Source organism: Peromyscus leucopus, chromosome 8a (assembly GCF_004664715.2).
Source record: "Peromyscus leucopus breed LL Stock chromosome 8a, UCI_PerLeu_2.1, whole genome shotgun sequence".
NCBI lineage: Eukaryota > Metazoa > Chordata > Mammalia > Rodentia > Cricetidae > Peromyscus > Peromyscus leucopus.
This window is the reverse complement of record NC_051085.1, coordinates 57,087,268-57,100,047: the sequence shown is the minus strand read 5'-3', so window position 1 is coordinate 57,100,047 and position 12,780 is coordinate 57,087,268.

Here is a 12,780-nt window from a genome sequence, read left to right as displayed (position 1 = left end):
GTGGAGAAGTACTTTCAGATTTCTGATAGCAAATGAACTCTACATATCATGATAAACTGTCTAAAGGGTAGAATAAATGCAAAGATACCTTCACACAAGACAGAATTTGAAAACCTTTTACCCTCGTCCATCTAGTGTCAGGAAAGTACATGAGGAGTACCTCACTAAAACAAGTTTTTAAATGGGCAGGGGACAGGAAGGAACACACGGAGGAAAACCTAAGTCCCTAATGTAGTGAGATGGAACATCCCAGAATGACTTCTGAGCAACTAGTATAGATCATGACCAAGACATAGTGTTGGAATACTATCTTCAGAATACTCAATGCACATGAGTTTGTAATTTAAAAAGTGGGATGTGCTTCAGACACCAAGTAAAACTGGATAATCTTTAACTTCTTAGAAATCATAATGGTAGTACCAGACAGGAAAGTAATACACTTACTGAGTAAGTCAGCATCCATGTGTTTATGGGGTTATAATAATTCTGCAAATGATGGTGCAATAAAACTCGTCACATATTTTTAGATAGAAAAATAGGAAGAGTGAATTTTTTTCTGAACACTAAAAAACCAAGAGGCAGTAGGTGAGCTTGGCAACATAGAAACCAGCATTCTCACAACCAGCAGATGGTGCTTCCCTCCAAGGAAGACAGTAAGGAACCGATGTTTTTCATAATGGCCTTGTATAATTTTTTGAGTCTTTCATGTGTTTGCATCTGTATCTTTAATATAAAATAGTGAGAAATATGGAGAAGAATAAAAAACCACTATGCAGCCATCAGTGACCACGTCTGTCCATTCAGAAGTGGAAAATTAAACACATTGTCAACATTGTTTAACCATGCCAGCAAGGAAGTCTAGGTGATCAAAACATGGCTGCCTGAGCTCTCTATCATCTAGATCAAAGCCAGTTTAGTTTCTCTTTTTAAAAAAAAAATCAAAGACAGTATGGGGAGAATATACTCAATGGTTAATTCATATAAGACTTGTATTAAAATGTCCTTTTCTAAAAATAAATAATTAAAAGCTAATAAAATTGAGGACATTGTTAAAAATCTCAAGTATTGTCAAGTCAATTTCATTGTTTCTTGTTGGTTCTTTCCCATGTCTTTTCAAATACATGAACATTCCTTTGCAAGCACTTGAAACTGAAATTGTGTGTCCATGGCAATCATAAACTTACAAGAAGCTACCAACAATTGATTATAGAACCAGTTTTATGATCTAATTATATAGTTATTCATTAGTTCTAAATGCTCTTGTAAGGGTAATTATACTAGCATTGAAAGTGTCACTCCTTGACCATTTCTTTGAGATATTATAACTTCCTTTCATTGTTTCCATTCCTTTAAGACTAATTGAAAACACTCTTGGTACAATACTATGAAAATTTTGCTTCTGAGCTGGGTGTGTGGGACACACTTTTAATCCCAGCACTTGGGAGGCAGAGGTAAGTGGATCTCTGAGTTGGAGACAATTGTAGTCTACAAGCAAGTTCCCAGATAATCAGGGATACACAAAGAAATTGTCTCCAAAAACAGCAACAAAAAAAATGCTTCTACATACATCAAATGAATTCATTTTTTAACATAAAATTGAGCATAATATTTAATATCCATAAGATTTTATAAATATTTCACAACTATTCCTTGTAAATGTTAAATTACATTTGGATAGGGAGAATTTTAATCAATGATTACATGATTAAAACTGAATTTTCTTGATCTTCTAAGCACTTATACAGGTGGGTCTCCCTTTCAAAATATTGCTTCTTGAATATTGCTTTTGGATTATTCCCAATTTAGTTGAATTTTATTCCAAGATTCCAGATTTTTATACTAAAAGATACCTGAAGGCATCCATTTTTCAATCAGAAAGTGAAGAACTATTTCCATGTCAAAGACAGTGAAGTGTGTTTTCTATAGATCAAATACTATTAAATCTCATCATTATGAAAACCTATATTAAAATAAGAAAATGTCTAAGGCAATATTTATTTACATCAATACCAGACATAGTAAAATCAGGATCCCACTGAAAGGTGTGGTGCAATAACATGACATGACCAAAAAGACAATCAGAATTTTTAGACTGAATGGGTAAGAACTCAATACGGTCTAAGTAAAGAATATCAGCACAGGAAAACAGGCTGATAATATCACTTGTCATTCATCGGAGTTCCAAATAAATAATAAACAACACCTTTCCTACAGTTACATAGTTTGAGTTTATGTTTTATTCAAAACAAAATCCTTCTTACTAAACCAACTCTAGCTTGTTTCCATGTTACTTTTCCAATGGGCCCAGCTCAGTGTCTGCATTTCCCCTAGAAGCCTGTCAGTGACAACTCACTTCATAACTATGGGCAGAGTCTTCTTTAGGTGCAGAAATGATAACAGATAGAGCCCAAATAACTAAGCTGATTTGATTTTTCCATCTGATTCATCTACAAAGATGAGCAGCCATGTATGTCAAATGGATTTCACCCTTATCTAATAAAAACTATTTTAATGTATATATCATGGATTATGCATTTTTAAAAATATGAAGAACTTGGATATCTGCTTTAAATTCATGTGTCATAAAAATGAACATCAATTTATTCCTTCTTAAATTTAATCTGCACATTGTTGCTGAGATCTTGAATATTTTTGCCTTTTTCAAGACAGATTTAGGTGGAAGATAATTCAAAGCCACATAAAATATTTCATTACATTAAATTTCACTCCCTAAGCATACCAGGAACTCATATATTTCCTAGAACTAAAACCCATTACCTTACACTTATTGTGATTTATTTTGAGATTATATTTTGTGCACTACTCAAAGAAAGCATTCAGCTGTTTCAGAAGGCCAACTGAGTTTGAGAGATTAATGAATACTGTATCTTCCATCTTTGAAAAAAAAAATAACAGTCACACAGATGTTAAAAACATTTTGGGCATGAGAACTATGCCAAAAGTTTCAATGATATCATATGAATTGGATGCTAAATAATGAAAGCCCATCATTCTAGCATCCTGTCTTTTGAAGGCTTTGACCATAATCCAGCATGCCTCCTTCGACCTATAAATTATTAACAATAGCTAAAAGGAGATATTTGATATTTGCATGAATAAATCCTTAGAGATTTAAATGTCATCATTTCCCTGTAAAGCAGGAGATTTAATTTTAATCTAAATTACCTTATTCTAAGACATCAAGCAAAGACTGTATTATGCCAAAATCTGGTGAATTAAGAGAAGTGAGAAAGGAATTGTAACTGCAGAAGTAACATTCATATGAAGAAACACTGAAGAGTTAAATCTAACAGTGGATGAAAAATAGAGGAACAGGAAATGAAAGCAAAATAGAAAGGTCTCAACAATTTATGCTGTCATTCAGAGGATCTAGATATACTCATGGCTGTCTTTGTCCATTGTTCTCAGTGGCCTGTCTCTGTTTAAAGATTGTATGTCGAGCTGTTTGTGGGAGATATGATAAAGTGAATTAAGATGCTGGAGAAAAATTTAAAATTATTATTAATTGATACAAATACATTGTGTGTGCAGGTATGTACACTTGTATACAGATGGACCATCCAAAATAAAATGTGATCTGTGTGCTATACTTAGATATATACACACATAACTAGTGATAATTGTGAGAAGCAGCCATGAACAATGCCTAGGAGAATTGCCATACCAAGGAGGGTGAGTATCTTATACTCAAAAACTGCTTATTGAAAGTCTACAAACTAAAAGGGAGAAAAACATAGATGTAGCTTGCATGTGTGGATTACATTTACCTAACTTCTTACTTAAGGATGCATTTGTTAAGTACTGTATTTTATTTCCTGCCTTGTGATTCTTTGAGACTTCCTGTTTTCAATTTCTAACAAGATTGTTCTTATTTTTCTAATAATGAAATATATATAAGCATTAAATATTTTTACTGTACATTTCAGCTTTATAATTTTAGTCTGTTACTATTCCTTGTTATTTTATCAAATAGTAATCCTAATTTTACATTTAAGAATAAAATTGTCTTTTAAAAAAGTCTAAAATTTCCCATGTTTTTTTAATAAAATAGATCAGATAAGACTGACCATCATATAACCACTTGTTCTCTGCATTTTGATCAGCTGTGGTTTCTTGTAATGGCACCCAACTCCCTCTGATCCATCTACAATACAGTTCCTGCACCCAAGGCTCAGGGAAAAAGCTGAAGAGAGAGGAAAGATGATCAGGGAACTATTTGTCTGCTGTGAGAGTGCATCTCCTATACCCATGAAGTCTCACCAATGTGGCTGCCAAAATAAGACCTGAGAAAGGATGCCACCATGCTCGCGCAAACTTGGAAGTGGGGAGCTCACAGGACTCCAACCCTAAACAAAGAACTGAGAGTGGGAAAACTAGTCTTCCCCCAGGAAGAACACACCAACTGGTGATTCAAGTGGTCAGCTCTGAAATCATATACATATACAATGATACATATATATCATATATATATATATATACATTATATGGCTAAAGCAAAGTATATGTACATATTTAGGAATATGACATATATGAAACATAACATAATATATATAATACCAATTAAAGAAAGAGCACAGATGTCATGAATTTGAGAGAGAACAATGAGGGAGGGAGGGAAATGATGTAATTATATTTTAACTAAAAAAATAACAGAATATTTTAATAAAAAGTAGAGAGAGTTCACTCTTGTATATATACACTGGGAAGATATACAAGATTGGAGCTGAAATCAGCTACTTTCTACTTTCTCAGCACAGAGATTCCAAGTTTATACCACTACATCATTTTTACATGGGCTCTGAGGCTGAAACTCATACCTCTACCCTTTTAGTTCTTATTCATATCCCCTCTCTCTCTCTCTCTCTCTCTCTCTCTCTCTCTCTCTCTCTCTCTCTCTCTTCCTCTCTCTCTCTCAAACTCTTCTACCTATCCATACACAAAGATGTTCTTAAGCTCTGGATGACCTCCTAAAACTATAGAGTTTTTCTTTGCCTAAGAAAGCACGCCTTACTCAGAGTAATGCCAGTAACTATGACACATAATCCAGGATTTTTGGTCTAATAATCTATTTCTCATTCAGCCCAAAGCAGTTATTCCTGATGAGCAAGCAGCTTTCCTTCATGTATAAGTTGGAAACCTTTGTGATCCATTGCACTGGGGAAAAAAAACATCATTTCTTCATGCTGTATATCCAGTCATCATTAGGGAAGATGATATGCATCGTTAGACAATAATCACAAGGGTCTCCTCTAGATGTTAGAGGAGCTAGAAAGCATAGTTTCTACTAAACAGCTGATAGGTATTCTCATGAGGGAAGCACAGAGATTAGTAATCTTGTGAATGACTGAATTATCAGAATATCAAAAATTAATATGTCCTAGTCAAATGTAGCCTGAGAATCATAAAGTAGACAGAAGAAGATATTTCCTGTGTAAAAATTTTTCCTACCTAAGTAACAGAAGGATTTAAGAAAATCTTATCAAAATACACCTGAAGGAAAAACATATACTTTGGAATTGATACATAACTCAATGGGATAATAATTGCATAACATATATGTGCAAAGCATTAGTCCAATCCATAACACCACAAAACAAATAAAAAACATACTGGTTTCATTGTACATGTACGTGTGCATGCATGTGTGCTTGTATAACCCATCAAGAGAATAGTTACCTTACTTTGTAATAAGATATTTGACTCAAGTGATCAACTTCTTTCATTTTGTCTAGACTACTAAGCACAGACTCCTGTGAAGTAATCATTCCACTTCATAGACAAGCAGGCATTGTTACCTTTTCACTTTTCTGTGAAGCAATCAAGTAAGTCTGAAGTAGCAAGACAGTTTTCATGTATAAGTTTGCTTCTTAAACTATAGCACTCACTTTTTAAACTAAAACACTCCACTCACAAGAAGTGGCATGTACTCACAAGCACTCCAGCCTCCTGATCCAACCTCCATTTCTCTATCCAGGATAGTGATGCAAGCCCAACACAGAGAACTGGTCCCTTGCTCTATGTAAATGAGCATCAATCTGAAACAAATCAATGCACAAAATTTTAGATACATCTAGAATTCAAATTGAGGAAATATTTGTCACAACTAACAAATGTTCATTATAAAGAAGACACTGTAACCATGCCCCAGTGTACAAACTTTAATGGTGGGGACACTCTGTGAAAAAACATTTAAGTCAGAACAGTTTGTACAAAAGTGGTTAGATAAATTTTAATGTGGAGAAAAGGCAAGGTAATGCATTTGGCAATAAATAATTTAACTGTAAGTACAAAAAAAACAGTTCTAAGCTAATAGTTCTGACTAAGAATAAAGAACTAAGGATAAATGAAAGCTTCTTGCATTAGGCTGTGTGGCTCTAAAAGACAAACAAGCATTATGCATAATTGGACAGTTTTCGTTTGAGAGGGGAAACGTTGAGCGATTATTATCCTCCTCCTAGTACATCCACCCATAACATCCATCTGTGGTTGCCACTGACACATACTGCCCTTGAAGGAGTGTGTGCTGTGGACAGGCTCTGGGGCTGCACCATGGAATCCATTGTATTAGTTACATGGATTCTACACTCTATCCAGGCTGCTCAGGTCCAATAAAGTACAGGGCATATCAATGATTCTAGAACTGCCAATGTAATCTTTATAAATGCAACTTCTCTAAAGGACAGTGCCTTTTCTGGTGCTAACCATAAATTGTCTCATGTTTTCTTCAAGGTGAACTTCAGCCTGGGCCTCTTATCACTCCATCATTCTTCCTCTTCACTGCCTCTGTTCATGTGTGTCACACTCATAGCCTCTCTCACACCTTTCTCCTCTATAAACAGTTCCCCAGTAAATCTGCATGATGCTAGCTCTGTTACTAGATGAACTAACCCCATGCAGGAGACACTCCAGTGGTCTTTCCTACAAAAGACAAATGCTCCCAGTGAGCTGCCTTTACTACCCTCCTGGCTGACAGACTTGTCCAGGGGACAAACCCCAGCTTCACACAACCTGTGAAGAGTGAAGTGCTGTGGGATGGTCTGTATGCCAAATGCTCTGATTGGTCAATAAATAAAACACTGATTGGCCAGTGGCCAGGCAGGAAGTACAGGCAGTACTAACAGAGAGGAGAATGGAGAGAACAGGAAGGCAGAGGGAGTCACTGCCAGCCACCACCAGGACAAGCAGCATGTGAAGATGCTGGTAAGCCACAAGCCACGTGGCAAGATATAGATTTATAGAAATGGACTAATTTAAGATATAAGAACAGTTAGCAAGAAGCCTGCCACGGCCATACAGTTTGTAAGCAATATAAGTCTCTGTGTTTACTTGGTTGGGTCTGAGCAGCTGTGGGACTGGTGGGTGAGAGAGATTTGTCCTGACTGTGGGCCAGGCAAGAAAACTCTAGCTACAATGAAGCAAGATAAAAATTTAAAAGCAGGAAAGACATTATGTATGAAAAACCCAAGAATCAATAAGTATAAAATGTATAGTCTAGCAATAGGTGTATCCTACATCTGGATTTTGAGAATGCTTAGCTAAATATGCCTGAATGTAACAGTAAGTGAACAGTAATTCATTCACTTGGGGGACACATTTTTATGACAAAGATTTACTATCATGTTAGGAACCCCAGAAATGGGGCAAAATCACTAGTTGATGGCTATTTAGAAGCTTGGGGCAAGTAGTAGTCTACACTAAGCAAATTTGAAATTCCTGAGTTAACATGGGTGACATCAGAGTGTGTACTTAAAAGTTCTAAGAAGGAGACATCCTGGAATGACCATCCAGGTGAGGACTGTGCTCCAGGAGAAGAATCAGTGTTCACCAAGCCTTTCACATTGTGAGAAGTGCTAGCCTCACCAAGTTCTTCAGTAGCCACCTCTCCTGGCCAGACTGGCCTGGCTTACAAGTAATCAAAGGGAAATAGAAGTGAGGGGGCAGCATCTCACTGCTGGAGGCCCCGAAGCCACAGTTAGCACAGTAGCTAGCCATGGAGTGAACCTATAGAGAGTTGTGAAGATGGTTAACAGTCTAGCACAACCTAGAGAACAGACACAATCAGGGTGCTGCTTGACCTCTACCACAGAGAAAAGCAAATTATACAACTCACTCCCCAAGAAAGCCTACATGAGGACAAAGGCATTTAGTTCTTCCACAGAGGAATGCACAGCCATTTGCTCAGATGTCTGTACACTAGCAAAAAGGTATCAGTCAACATTTATAAGTACCACTGGATATAACATTCTGAATTGACATTGGTTCCCCCAGGTATTGACACCATCATTCTAACACTCTCATTAGAGTGGGCCCACTGGACTCTTCTGTACCATCCAAAGCACAATGAGGCCATTGGAGCCACACACAGACCCGGTAGTCATTTCTTTGAGGGTAACCGAGAAGTCCAAGCACATAAGCACTATCACATCTGGCAGGTAGAGTAAAGTCTAAAACTGCCTCACTCTCAGACAGCAAAGCAAATCAGCACCATACCATGGACGGATGTTAACAATTACTGTTATCAGTGGAAAACATGGAAGATGTGGGGCCCAGAGTACATGGCACAGGCTGCCATGCAGTGATTATTTTGTTCCAACCAAATGACCAAGCAAACATGGTGATATAAACAAAATCAGAAGTGGACAGATACGCAGTGAGGATGTCAGGATGAGTCCCTGCAGGAGAATCACAATGTGAGCTGGAACAAGTCCACAGTAAATGGAGACCACAATTACAGAGATTTCTAGGATATTACTGGGACCCAATATAGAGAAAATGTCTGACCATGGGACAATGAGGTCTATGCATTCCGCAATGTCCATTGTGGGATATGTGTTATCAGAACTACCAAGTTATAAAATTGAACAAACCTGGCTGTAAGTCCTTCATCCTAAGAAGAAAAGAAGCACAAGGGTGAACAAGCTAGAACAGAGACCATAAGCACCAATAAATTGCATGAGCAGAAAGCCCAGGCTTGATTCAGAAATACCACGATTCCACAAATGCCCCTTCCCCACCTCCTTATATGGGCAGAGATGCAGCTCCTTGTAAACAGCAGAACAGGGAACAAAAGACAAAGCTTGGCTTATGGATGGATTATCATAGCATTAGGGTTTGAATCTTAAAATAACACTAATACACTATACATAAAGTGTATAAATGGTGGAGAGTAAACAAAATGCTCCTAATGGATGGAGGCTCAAGTCATTTAGATACAAAGCGATATGAACAGGAGTGTGTGTGTATATGTGTGTAATATAGTCCAATGGATTTTATAGATGATCTGTGTCCTGAAAGGAAGAGAACTGGAAAATCAAAGACAACAAGTCTCTAGGGGAGATATGTGTATTAACATGTGAGGAGCATGGAAAAGGGAGAAGCCTTCAAGGATGAAGTGTTAACAGCCACTAGAAACCTTCTATCATGGAAGAAGCAATAAAAAATTAAGCAGACAAAATGACTTAGCCAGTTGACACTCACCGGTGTATTAGTCAGGGCTCTCTAGAGGAACAGAACCCACAGAATTAATATGTAGGAAAGGGGGTGCATTAGACTGGCTCACACAATGTGGTCTGGGTATTCCAACAATGGCTGTGTCTTTGCAATGGAAGAGCTGAGAACCCGGCAGCTGCTCAGTTCACAGGACTTGATCTCTGCACTCCCACATAGCACTGAATGCTCAGAGGATTCCTGCAGAGACTGTGGTCTTCATTCCACATTAGAAGGCCATAGAAACTAGGTCCTGATATCAGCAAAGCGTGGCAGCAGCAGTGGCAGTGGCAGTGGCAGCAGCAGTGGCAGTGGCAGTGGCAGCAGCAGTGACAGCAACAGTGGCAGCAGCAGTGACAGCGGCAGTGGCAACAACAGTGGCAGCGGCAGTGACAGCGGCAGTGACAGCAGCAGTGACAGCGGCAGTGACAGTGGCAGTGGCAGCAGCAGTGACAGCGGCAGTGGCAACAACAGTGGCAGCGGCAGCAGCAGTGACAGCAGCAGTGGCAGCGGCAGTGGCAGCGGCAGTGACAGCGGTGACAGCGGCAGTGACAGCGGCAGTGACAGCGGCAGTGGCAGCGGTGACAGCAGCAGTGACAGCGGCAGTGACAGCGGCAGTGGCAGCGGCAGTGACAGCGGCAGTGACAGCAGCAGTGGCAGCGGCAGTGACAGCGGCAGTGGCAGCGGCAGTGGCAGCGGCAGTGGCAGCAGCAGTGACAGCGGCAGTGACAGCAGCAGTGACAGCGGCAGTGACAGCAGCAGTGACAGCAGCAGTGACGGCAGCAGTGACAGCAGCAGTGACAGCAGCAGTGACGGCAGCAGTGACGGCAGCAGTGGCAGCGGCAGTGGCAGCAGTGACAGCAGTGACAGCGGCAGTGACGGCAGCAGTGACGGCAGCAGTGACAGCGGCAGTGACAGCAGCAGTGGCAGCGGCAGTGACAGCGGCAGTGACAGCAGCAGTGACAGCAGCAGTGACAGCGGCAGTGGCAGCAGCAGTGACGGCAGCAGTGACGGCAGCAGTGGCAGCGGCAGTGGCAGCAGTGACAGCAGTGACAGCGGCAGTGACAGCGGCAGTGACAGCAGCAGTGACAGCGGCAGCAGCAGTGACAGCAGCAGTGGCAGTGGCAGTGGCAGTGACGGCAGCAGTGGCAGTGGCAGTGACAGCAGCAGTGACAGCAGCAGCGGCAGTGACAGCGGCAGTGACAGCGGCAGCGGCAGCAGCAGTGACAGCAGCAGTGGCAGCAGCAGTGACAGCGGCAGCGGCAGCGGCAGTGACAGCGGCAGTGACAGCAGTGACAGCAGCAGTGACAGCGGCAGTGACAGCGGCAGCGGCAGCAGCAGTGACAGCAGCAGTGACAGCGGCAGTGACAGCAGCAGTGACAGCGGCAGTGACAGCAGTGACAGCAGCAGTGACAGCAGCAGTGACAGTGACAGCAGTGACAGTGACAGCAGCAGTGACAGTGGCAGCAGCAGTGGCAGCGGCAGTGACAGCAGCAGTGACAGCAGCAGTGACAGCAGCAGTGACAGCGGCAGTGGCAGCGGCAGTGGCAGCGGCAGTGACAGCAGCAGTGACAGCGGCAGTGACAGTGACAGCAGTGACAGCGGCAGCGGCAGCAGCAGTGACAGCAGCAGTGACAGCAGCAGTGGCAGCAGCAGTGACAGCGGCAGTGACAGCAGCAGTGACGGCAGCAGTGGCAGCAGCAGTGGCAGCAGCAGTGGCAGCGGCAGTGGCAGCAGCAGTGGCAGCGGCAGTGACAGCAGCAGTGACAGCAGCAGTGACAGCGGCAGTGACAGCAGCAGTGACAGCAGCAGTGACAGCAGCAGTGGCAGTGGCAGCAGCAGTGGCAGCAGCAGTGACAGTGGCAGTGACAGCAGCAGTGGCAGTGGCAGCAGCAGTGGCAGCAGCAGTGACAGTGGCAGTGACAGCAGCAGTGGCAGTGGCAGCGGCAGCGGCAGCAGCAGTGACAGCGGCAGTGGCAGCAGCAGTGACAGCAGCAGTGACAGCGGCAGTGGCAGCAGCAGTGACAGCAGCAGTGACAGCGGCAGCGGCAGCAGCAGTGACAGCGGCAGTGACAGCAGCAGTGGCAGTGGCAGCAGCAGTGGCAGCAGCAGTGACAGTGGCAGTGACAGCGGCAGTGACAAGGTAGTTGAACTCTCAGCGAGGCTCAAAGGTAAGCAGGAAAAAGAGCGAAAGGTCTTCCTCTCAACCTCCTTATATCTGGGCCACCATCAGAGGGCACCATATGTGTTTAGGGTGAGTCACTCCCTTCAGTTAACCTACCCCCAAAAAAAATCCTCACGGGTGTCCCTGGGGCTTGCCTCTTATGTGATTCCAGATCTAATCAAGTTGGCAGCCAAGATTAATCAGTACAGTCACAGTGATCGGCTACTCTGAAATTATCTGATGGGCATATCAATTAAGACAACAAGAAGACTGGAGACTACCCAGGAGCCTGACATGAGTCACACTTATCTACTTGGCTACTGTATTCTCTGAATGGTCCAAGATTTCACTCTTCTGCCAGAGGACCAGCTACAAACTTGTCCTTTTGACTACCCTGGGTCATTTTCTTCCTGGGAAGGACTGAAAGTGTGTCCTTCACAGAGACTGAACCAACAATCAGGGAGCCTGTATGGGTCTGACCTAGGTCTTCTGCATTTGTATTATGGTTGTGTGTTTTTGGTGTCTTGGGGGACACCTAACAGTAGGAGAGGGGGCTGTCTCTGACTCTTCTACCTGCATTTGGGACCCTTTCCCTCCTACTGGGTTGCCTCATCCAGTCTTACTATGAGCAGATGTACCTAGTCTTATTACAATCTGATATGCCATGTTTGGTAGATATTCCTGGGAGGTATGCCCTTTTCTGAAGGGAAAGGGAGGAGGAACAGATCTGGGGGAGAGGGAAAGTCATGGGGAGGGACTGGGAGGAGAGGAGGGAGGGGAAACTGGGGGTGGGATATAATATATTTGAGAGAAGAATTTTAAAAAGATGAAATATAAGAAAAACATGTACCTTCACTAAGGGAAAAAAATATTCATTTGAGTATGTGTTTGCTTTCTCTTTTCACAGGTCTCCAGTCAGAAGCATTATTCAGGTTTTGACAAAACATCTTATCAGAAATGGAACTGTGTATAACATAACAAGTACTGATCCTGATCAATAGGAAAAGGTCATGATGCTTTGACATAACAGAGCTCTGTCTGGAACCCAGGTGATCCATCTGTGTATCTCCTGATACTTCTTTGCCCAGCTATGAGTGTATACATGCAGC